Genomic DNA, 10,000 nt, shown 5'->3' with positions numbered 1-10,000 from the left:
TAGACTTTTTCGAGCCTCCGAGAGAAAGCAATGCGTGTGGGGCGACTTAGACTTTTTCGAGCCTCCGAGAGAAAGCAATGCGTGTGGGGCGACTTAGACTTTTTCGAGCCTCCGAGAGAAAGCAATGCGTGTGGGGCGACTTAGACTTTTTCGAGCCTCCGAGAGAAAGCAATGCGTGTGGGGCGACTTAGACTTTTTCGAGCCTCCGAGAGAAAGCAATGCGTGTGGGGCGACTTAGACTTTTTCGAGCCTCCGAGAGAAAGCAATGCGTGTGGGGCGACTTAGACTTTTTCGAGCCTCCGAGAGAAAGCAATGCGTGTGGGGCGACTTAGACTTTTTCGAGCCTCCGAGAGAAAGCAATGCGTGTGGGGCGACTTAGACTTTTTCGAGCCTCCGAGAGAAAGCAATGCGTGTGGGGCGACTTAGACTTTTTCGAGCCTCCGAGAGAAAGCAATGCGTGTGGGGCGACTTAGACTTTTTCGAGCCTCCGAGAGAAAGCAATGCGTGTGGGGCGACTTAGACTTTTTCGAGCCTCCGAGAGAAAGCAATGCGTGTGGGGCGACTTAGACTTTTTCGAGCCTCCGAGAGAAAGCAATGCGTGTGGGGCGACTTAGACTTTTTCGAGCCTCCGAGAGAAAGCAATGCGTGTGGGGCGACTTAGACTTTTTCGAGCCTCCGAGAGAAAGCAATGCGTGTGGGGCGACTTAGACTTTTTCGAGCCTCCGAGAGAAAGCAATGCGTGTGGGGCGACTTAGACTTTTTCGAGCCTCCGAGAGAAAGCAATGCGTGTGGGGCGACTTAGACTTTTTCGAGCCTCCGAGAGAAAGCAATGCGTGTGGGGCGACTTAGACTTTTTCGAGCCTCCGAGAGAAAGCAATGCGTGTGGGGCGACTTAGACTTTTTCGAGCCTCCGAGAGAAAGCAATGCGTGTGGGGCGACTTAGACTTTTTCGAGCCTCCGAGAGAAAGCAATGCGTGTGGGGCGACTTAGACTTTTTCGAGCCTCCGAGAGAAAGCAATGCGTGTGGGGCGACTTAGACTTTTTCGAGCCTCCGAGAGAAAGCAATGCGTGTGGGGCGACTTAGACTTTTTCGAGCCTCCGAGAGAAAGCAATGCGTGTGGGGCGACTTAGACTTTTTCGAGCCTCCGAGAGAAAGCAATGCGTGTGGGGCGACTTAGACTTTTTCGAGCCTCCGAGAGAAAGCAATGCGTGTGGGGCGACTTAGACTTTTTCGAGCCTCCGAGAGAAAGCAATGCGTGTGGGGCGACTTAGACTTTTTCGAGCCTCCGAGAGAAAGCAATGCGTGTGGGGCGACTTAGACTTTTTCGAGCCTCCGAGAGAAAGCAATGCGTGTGGGGCGACTTAGACTTTTTCGAGCCTCCGAGAGAAAGCAATGCGTGTGGGGCGACTTAGACTTTTTCGAGCCTCCGAGAGAAAGCAATGCGTGTGGGGCGACTTAGACTTTTTCGAGCCTCCGAGAGAAAGCAATGCGTGTGGGGCGACTTAGACTTTTTCGAGCCTCCGAGAGAAAGCAATGCGTGTGGGGCGACTTAGACTTTTTCGAGCCTCCGAGAGAAAGCAATGCGTGTGGGGCGACTTAGACTTTTTCGAGCCTCCGAGAGAAAGCAATGCGTGTGGGGCGACTTAGACTTTTTCGAGCCTCCGAGAGAAAGCAATGCGTGTGGGGCGACTTAGACTTTTTCGAGCCTCCGAGAGAAAGCAATGCGTGTGGGGCGACTTAGACTTTTTCGAGCCTCCGAGAGAAAGCAATGCGTGTGGGGCGACTTAGACTTTTTCGAGCCTCCGAGAGAAAGCAATGCGTGTGGGGCGACTTAGACTTTTTCGAGCCTCCGAGAGAAAGCAATGCGTGTGGGGCGACTTAGACTTTTTCGAGCCTCCGAGAGAAAGCAATGCGTGTGGGGCGACTTAGACTTTTTCGAGCCTCCGAGAGAAAGCAATGCGTGTGGGGCGACTTAGACTTTTTCGAGCCTCCGAGAGAAAGCAATGCGTGTGGGGCGACTTAGACTTTTTCGAGCCTCCGAGAGAAAGCAATGGCGATGTGGCCGAAAAATCGTGGGGCGACTTAGACTTTTTCGAGCCTCCGAGAGAAAGCAATGCGTGTGGGGCGACTTAGACTTTTTCGAGCCTCCGAGAGAAAGCAATGCGTGTGGGGCGACTTAGACTTTTTCGAGCCTCCGAGAGAAAGCAATGCGTGTGGGGCGACTTAGACTTTTTCGAGCCTCCGAGAGAAAGCAATGCGTGTGGGGCGACTTAGACTTTTTCGAGCCTCCGAGAGAAAGCAATGCGTGTGGGGCGACTTAGACTTTTTCGAGCCTCCGAGAGAAAGCAATGCGTGTGGGGCGACTTAGACTTTTTCGAGCCTCCGAGAGAAAGCAATGCGTGTGGGGCGACTTAGACTTTTTCGAGCCTCCGAGAGAAAGCAATGCGTGTGGGGCGACTTAGACTTTTTCGAGCCTCCGAGAGAAAGCAATGCGTGTGGGGCGACTTAGACTTTTTCGAGCCTCCGAGAGAAAGCAATGCGTGTGGGGCGACTTAGACTTTTTCGAGCCTCCGAGAGAAAGCAATGCGTGTGGGGCGACTTAGACTTTTTCGAGCCTCCGAGAGAAAGCAATGCGTGTGGGGCGACTTAGACTTTTTCGAGCCTCCGAGAGAAAGCAATGCGTGTGGGGCGACTTAGACTTTTTCGAGCCTCCGAGAGAAAGCAATGCGTGTGGGGCGACTTAGACTTTTTCGAGCCTCCGAGAGAAAGCAATGCGTGTGGGGCGACTTAGACTTTTTCGAGCCTCCGAGAGAAAGCAATGCGTGTGGGGCGACTTAGACTTTTTCGAGCCTCCGAGAGAAAGCAATGCGTGTGGGGCGACTTAGACTTTTTCGAGCCTCCGAGAGAAAGCAATGCGTGTGGGGCGACTTAGACTTTTTCGAGCCTCCGAGAGAAAGCAATGCGTGTGGGGCGACTTAGACTTTTTCGAGCCTCCGAGAGAAAGCAATGCGTGTGGGGCGACTTAGACTTTTTCGAGCCTCCGAGAGAAAGCAATGCGTGTGGGGCGACTTAGACTTTTTCGAGCCTCCGAGAGAAAGCAATGCGTGTGGGGCGACTTAGACTTTTTCGAGCCTCCGAGAGAAAGCAATGCGTGTGGGGCGACTTAGACTTTTTCGAGCCTCCGAGAGAAAGCAATGCGTGTGGGGCGACTTAGACTTTTTCGAGCCTCCGAGAGAAAGCAATGCGTGTGGGGCGACTTAGACTTTTTCGAGCCTCCGAGAGAAAGCAATGCGTGTGGGGCGACTTAGACTTTTTCGAGCCTCCGAGAGAAAGCAATGCGTGTGGGGCGACTTAGACTTTTTCGAGCCTCCGAGAGAAAGCAATGCGTGTGGGGCGACTTAGACTTTTTCGAGCCTCCGAGAGAAAGCAATGCGTGTGGGGCGACTTAGACTTTTTCGAGCCTCCGAGAGAAAGCAATGCGTGTGGGGCGACTTAGACTTTTTCGAGCCTCCGAGAGAAAGCAATGCGTGTGGGGCGACTTAGACTTTTTCGAGCCTCCGAGAGAAAGCAATGCGTGTGGGGCGACTTAGACTTTTTCGAGCCTCCGAGAGAAAGCAATGCGTGTGGGGCGACTTAGACTTTTTCGAGCCTCCGAGAGAAAGCAATGCGTGTGGGGCGACTTAGACTTTTTCGAGCCTCCGAGAGAAAGCAATGCGTGTGGGGCGACTTAGACTTTTTCGAGCCTCCGAGAGAAAGCAATGCGTGTGGGGCGACTTAGACTTTTCGAGCCTCCGAGAGAAAGCAATGCGTGTGGGGCGACTTAGACTTTTTCGAGCCTCCGAGAGAAAGCAATGCGTGTGGGGCGACTTAGACTTTTTCGAGCCTCCGAGAGAAAGCAATGCGTGTGGGGCGACTTAGACTTTTTCGAGCCTCCGAGAGAAAGCAATGCGTGTGGGGCGACTTAGACTTTTTCGAGCCTCCGAGAGAAAGCAATGCGTGTGGGGCGACTTAGACTTTTTCGAGCCTCCGAGAGAAAGCAATGCGTGTGGGGCGACTTAGACTTTTTCGAGCCTCCGAGAGAAAGCAATGCGTGTGGGGCGACTTAGACTTTTTCGAGCCTCCGAGAGAAAGCAATGCGTGTGGGGCGACTTAGACTTTTTCGAGCCTCCGAGAGAAAGCAATGCGTGTGGGGCGACTTAGACTTTTTCGAGCCTCCGAGAGAAAGCAATGCGTGTGGGGCGACTTAGACTTTTTCGAGCCTCCGAGAGAAAGCAATGCGTGTGGGGCGACTTAGACTTTTCGAGCCTCCGAGAGAAAGCAATGCGTGTGGGGCGACTTAGACTTTTTCGAGCCTCCGAGAGAAAGCAATGCGTGTGGGGCGACTTAGACTTTTTCGAGCCTCCGAGAGAAAGCAATGCGTGTGGGGCGACTTAGACTTTTTCGAGCCTCCGAGAGAAAGCAATGCGTGTGGGGCGACTTAGACTTTTTCGAGCCTCCGAGAGAAAGCAATGCGTGTGGGGCGACTTAGACTTTTTCGAGCCTCCGAGAGAAAGCAATGCGTGTGGGGCGACTTAGACTTTTTCGAGCCTCCGAGAGAAAGCAATGCGTGTGGGGCGACTTAGACTTTTTCGAGCCTCCGAGAGAAAGCAATGCGTGTGGGGCGACTTAGACTTTTTCGAGCCTCCGAGAGAAAGCAATGCGTGTGGGGCGACTTAGACTTTTTCGAGCCTCCGAGAGAAAGCAATGCGTGTGGGGCGACTTAGACTTTTTCGAGCCTCCGAGAGAAAGCAATGCGTGTGGGGCGACTTAGACTTTTTCGAGCCTCCGAGAGAAGCAATGCGTGTGGGGCGACTTAGACTTTTTCGAGCCTCCGAGAGAAAGCAATGCGTGTGGGGCGACTTAGACTTTTTCGAGCCTCCGAGAGAAAGCAATGCGTGTGGGGCGACTTAGACTTTTTCGAGCCTCCGAGAGAAAGCAATGCGTGTGGGGCGACTTAGACTTTTCGAGCCTCCGAGAGAAAGCAATGCGTGTGGGGCGACTTAGACTTTTTCGAGCCTCCGAGAGAAAGCAATGCGTGTGGGGCGACTTAGACTTTTTCGAGCCTCCGAGAGAAAGCAATGCGTGTGGGGCGACTTAGACTTTTTCGAGCCTCCGAGAGAAAGCAATGCGTGTGGGGCGACTTAGACTTTTTCGAGCCTCCGAGAGAAAGCAATGCGTGTGGGGCGACTTAGACTTTTTCGAGCCTCCGAGAGAAAGCAATGCGTGTGGGGCGACTTAGACTTTTTCGAGCCTCCGAGAGAAAGCAATGCGTGTGGGGCGACTTAGACTTTTTCGAGCCTCCGAGAGAAAGCAATGCGTGTGGGGCGACTTAGACTTTTTCGAGCCTCCGAGAGAAAGCATGCGTGTGGGGCGACTTAGACTTTTTCGAGCCTCCGAGAGAAAGCAATGCGTGTGGGGCGACTTAGACTTTTTCGAGCCTCCGAGAGAAAGCAATGCGTGTGGGGCGACTTAGACTTTTTCGAGCCTCCGAGAGAAAGCAATGCGTGTGGGGCGACTTAGACTTTTTCGAGCCTCCGAGAGAAAGCAATGCGTGTGGGGCGACTTAGACTTTTCGAGCCTCCGAGAGAAAGCAATGCGTGTGGGGCGACTTAGACTTTTTCGAGCCTCCGAGAGAAAGCAATGCGTGTGGGCGACTTAGACTTTTCGAGCCTCCGAGAGAAAGCAATGCGTGTGGGGCGACTTAGACTTTTTCGAGCCTCCGAGAGAAAGCAATGCGTGTGGGCGACTTAGACTTTTTCGAGCCTCCGAGAGAAAGCAATGCGTGTGGGGCGACTTAGACTTTTTCGAGCTCCGAGAGAAAGCAATGCGTGTGGGGCGACTTAGACTTTTTCGAGCCTCCGAGAGAAAGCAATGCGTGTGGGGCGACTTAGACTTTTTCGAGCCTCGAGAGAAAGCAATGGCGTGTGGGGGCCGACTTTAGACTTTTTCGAGCCTCCGAGAGAAAGCAATGCGTGTGGGGCGACTTAGACTTTTCGAGCCTCCGAGAGAAAGCAATGCGTGTGGGGCGACTTAGACTTTTTCGAGCCTCCGAGAGAAAGCAATGCGTGTGGGGCGACTTAGACTTTTTCGAGCCTCCGAGAGAAAGCAATGCGTGTGGGGCGACTTAGACTTTTTCGAGCCTCCGAGAGAAAGCAATGCGTGTGGGGCGACTTAGACTTTTTCGAGCCTCCGAGAGAAAGCAATGCGTGTGGGGCGACTTAGACTTTTTCGAGCCTCCGAGAGAAAGCAATGCGTGTGGGGCGACTTAGACTTTTTCGAGCCTCCGAGAGAAAGCAATGCGTGTGGGGCGACTTAGACTTTTTCGAGCCTCCGAGAGAAAGCAATGCGTGTGGGGCGACTTAGACTTTTTCGAGCCTCCGAGAGAAAGCAATGCGTGTGGGGCGACTTAGACTTTTTCGAGCCTCCGAGAGAAAGCAATGCGTGTGGGGCGACTTAGACTTTTTCGAGCCTCCGAGAGAAAGCAATGCGTGTGGGGCGACTTAGACTTTTTCGAGCCTCCGAGAGAAAGCAATGCGTGTGGGGCGACTTAGACTTTTTCGAGCCTCCGAGAGAAAGCAATGCGTGTGGGGCGACTTAGACTTTTTCGAGCCTCCGAGAGAAAGCAATGCGTGTGGGGCGACTTAGACTTTTTCGAGCCTCCGAGAGAAAGCAATGCGTGTGGGGCGACTTAGACTTTTTCGAGCCTCCGAGAGAAAGCAATGCGTGTGGGGCGACTTAGACTTTTTCGAGCCTCCGAGAGAAAGCAATGCGTGTGGGGCGACTTAGACTTTTTCGAGCCTCCGAGAGAAAGCAATGCGTGTGGGGCGACTTAGACTTTTTCGAGCCTCCGAGAGAAAGCAATGCGTGTGGGGCGACTTAGACTTTTTCGAGCCTCCGAGAGAAAGCAATGCGTGTGGGGCGACTTAGACTTTTTCGAGCCTCCGAGAGAAAGCAATGCGTGTGGGGCGACTTAGACTTTTTCGAGCCTCCGAGAGAAAGCAATGCGTGTGGGGCGACTTAGACTTTTTCGAGCCTCCGAGAGAAAGCAATGCGTGTGGGGCGACTTAGACTTTTTCGAGCCTCCGAGAGAAAGCAATGCGTGTGGGGCGACTTAGACTTTTTCGAGCCTCCGAGAGAAAGCAATGCGTGTGGGGCGACTTAGACTTTTTCGAGCCTCCGAGAGAAAGCAATGCGTGTGGGGCGACTTAGACTTTTTCGAGCCTCCGAGAGAAAGCAATGCGTGTGGGGCGACTTAGACTTTTTCGAGCCTCCGAGAGAAAGCAATGCGTGTGGGGCGACTTAGACTTTTTCGAGCCTCCGAGAGAAAGCAATGCGTGTGGGGCGACTTAGACTTTTTCGAGCCTCCGAGAGAAAGCAATGCGTGTGGGGCGACTTAGACTTTTTCGAGCCTCCGAGAGAAAGCAATGCGTGTGGGGCGACTTAGACTTTTTCGAGCCTCCGAGAGAAAGCAATGCGTGTGGGGCGACTTAGACTTTTTCGAGCCTCCGAGAGAAAGCAATGCGTGTGGGGCGACTTAGACTTTTTCGAGCCTCCGAGAGAAAGCAATGCGTGTGGGGCGACTTAGACTTTTTCGAGCCTCCGAGAGAAAGCAATGCGTGTGGGGCGACTTAGACTTTTTCGAGCCTCCGAGAGAAAGCAATGCGTGTGGGGCGACTTAGACTTTTTCGAGCCTCCGAGAGAAAGCAATGCGTGTGGGGCGACTTAGACTTTTTCGAGCCTCCGAGAGAAAGCAATGCGTGTGGGGCGACTTAGACTTTTTCGAGCCTCCGAGAGAAAGCAATGCGTGTGGGGCGACTTAGACTTTTTCGAGCCTCCGAGAGAAAGCAATGCGTGTGGGGCGACTTAGACTTTTTCGAGCCTCCGAGAGAAAGCAATGCGTGTGGGGCGACTTAGACTTTTTCGAGCCTCCGAGAGAAAGCAATGCGTGTGGGGCGACTTAGACTTTTTCGAGCCTCCGAGAGAAAGCAATGCGTGTGGGGCGACTTAGACTTTTTCGAGCCTCCGAGAGAAAGCAATGCGTGTGGGGCGACTTAGACTTTTTCGAGCCTCCGAGAGAAAGCAATGCGTGTGGGGCGACTTAGACTTTTTCGAGCCTCCGAGAGAAAGCAATGCGTGTGGGGCGACTTAGACTTTTTCGAGCCTCCGAGAGAAAGCAATGCGTGTGGGGCGACTTAGACTTTTTCGAGCCTCCGAGAGAAAGCAATGCGTGTGGGGCGACTTAGACTTTTTCGAGCCTCCGAGAGAAAGCAATGCGTGTGGGGCGACTTAGACTTTTTCGAGCCTCCGAGAGAAAGCAATGCGTGTGGGGCGACTTAGACTTTTTCGAGCCTCCGAGAGAAAGCAATGCGTGTGGGGCGACTTAGACTTTTTCGAGCCTCCGAGAGAAAGCAATGCGTGTGGGGCGACTTAGACTTTTTCGAGCCTCCGAGAGAAAGCAATGCGTGTGGGGCGACTTAGACTTTTTCGAGCCTCCGAGAGAAAGCAATGCGTGTGGGGCGACTTAGACTTTTTTCGAGCCTCCGAGAGAAAGCAATGCGTGTGGGGCGACTTAGACTTTTTCGAGCCTCCGAGAGAAAGCAATGCGTGTGGGGCGACTTAGACTTTTTCGAGCCTCCGAGAGAAAGCAATGCGTGTGGGGCGACTTAGACTTTTTCGAGCCTCCGAGAGAAAGCAATGCGTGTGGGGCGACTTAGACTTTTTCGAGCCTCCGAGAGAAAGCAATGCGTGTGGGGCGACTTAGACTTTTTCGAGCCTCCGAGAGAAAGCAATGCGTGTGGGGCGACTTAGACTTTTTCGAGCCTCCGAGAGAAAGCAATGCGTGTGGGCGACTTAGACTTTTTCGAGCCTCCGAGAGAAAGCAATGCGTGTGGGGCGACTTAGACTTTTTCGAGCCTCCGAGAGAAAGCAATGCGTGTGGGCGACTTAGACTTTTTCGAGCTCCGAGAGAAAGCAATGCGTGTGGGGCGACTTAGACTTTTTCGAGCCTCCGAGAGAAAGCAATGGTGTGGGGCGACTTAGACTTTTTTCGAGCCTCCGAGAGAAAGCAATGCGTGTGGGGCGACTTAGACTTTTTCGAGCTCCGAGAAGAAAGCAATGCGTGTGGGGCGACTTAGACTTTTTCGAGCCTCCGAGAGAAAGCAATGCGTGTGGGGCGACTTAGACTTTTTCGAGCCTCCGAGAGAAAGCAATGCGTGTGGGGCGACTTAGACTTTTTCGAGCCTCCGAGAGAAAGCAATGCGTGTGGGGCGACTTAGACTTTTTCGAGCCTCCGAGAGAAAGCAATGCGTGTGGGGCGACTTAGACTTTTTCGAGCCTCCGAGAGAAAGCAATGCGTGTGGGGCGACTTAGACTTTTTCGAGCCTCCGAGAGAAAGCAATGCGTGTGGGGCGACTTAGACTTTTTCGAGCCTCCGAGAGAAAGCAATGCGTGTGGGGCGACTTAGACTTTTTCGAGCCTCCGAGAGAAAGCAATGCGTGTGGGGCGACTTAGACTTTTTCGAGCCTCCGAGAGAAAGCATGCGTGTGGGGCGACTTAGACTTTTTCGAGCCTCCGAGAGAAAGCAATGCGTGTGGGGCGACTTAGACTTTTTCGAGCCTCCGAGAGAAAGCAATGCGTGTGGGGCGACTTAGACTTTTCGAGCCTCCGAGAGAAAGCAATGCGTGTGGGGCGACTTAGACTTTTTTCGAGCCTCCGTGCTCGCAAACATCACTCATTGACGCTCGCACATCACTGCATTTGAGCTCGCACATTGCTCATTCGTGCTCGCAACATCACTCATTCGTGCTCGCACATACTCATTGCGCTCGCAATCAAACTCATTGACGCTCGCATATCACTCATTCGTGGCTCGCACATTACTCATTGACCGCTCGCACATTACTCATTGACGCTCGCACATTCACTCATTCGTGCTCGCGACATCACTCATTGACGCTGAAA

This window comes from Nasonia vitripennis, unplaced genomic scaffold (genome assembly GCF_009193385.2).
Source record: "Nasonia vitripennis strain AsymCx unplaced genomic scaffold, Nvit_psr_1.1 unplaced0121, whole genome shotgun sequence".
NCBI classification, from domain to species: Eukaryota; Metazoa; Arthropoda; class Insecta; order Hymenoptera; family Pteromalidae; genus Nasonia; species Nasonia vitripennis.
This window is presented reverse-complemented; position numbering follows the sequence as displayed.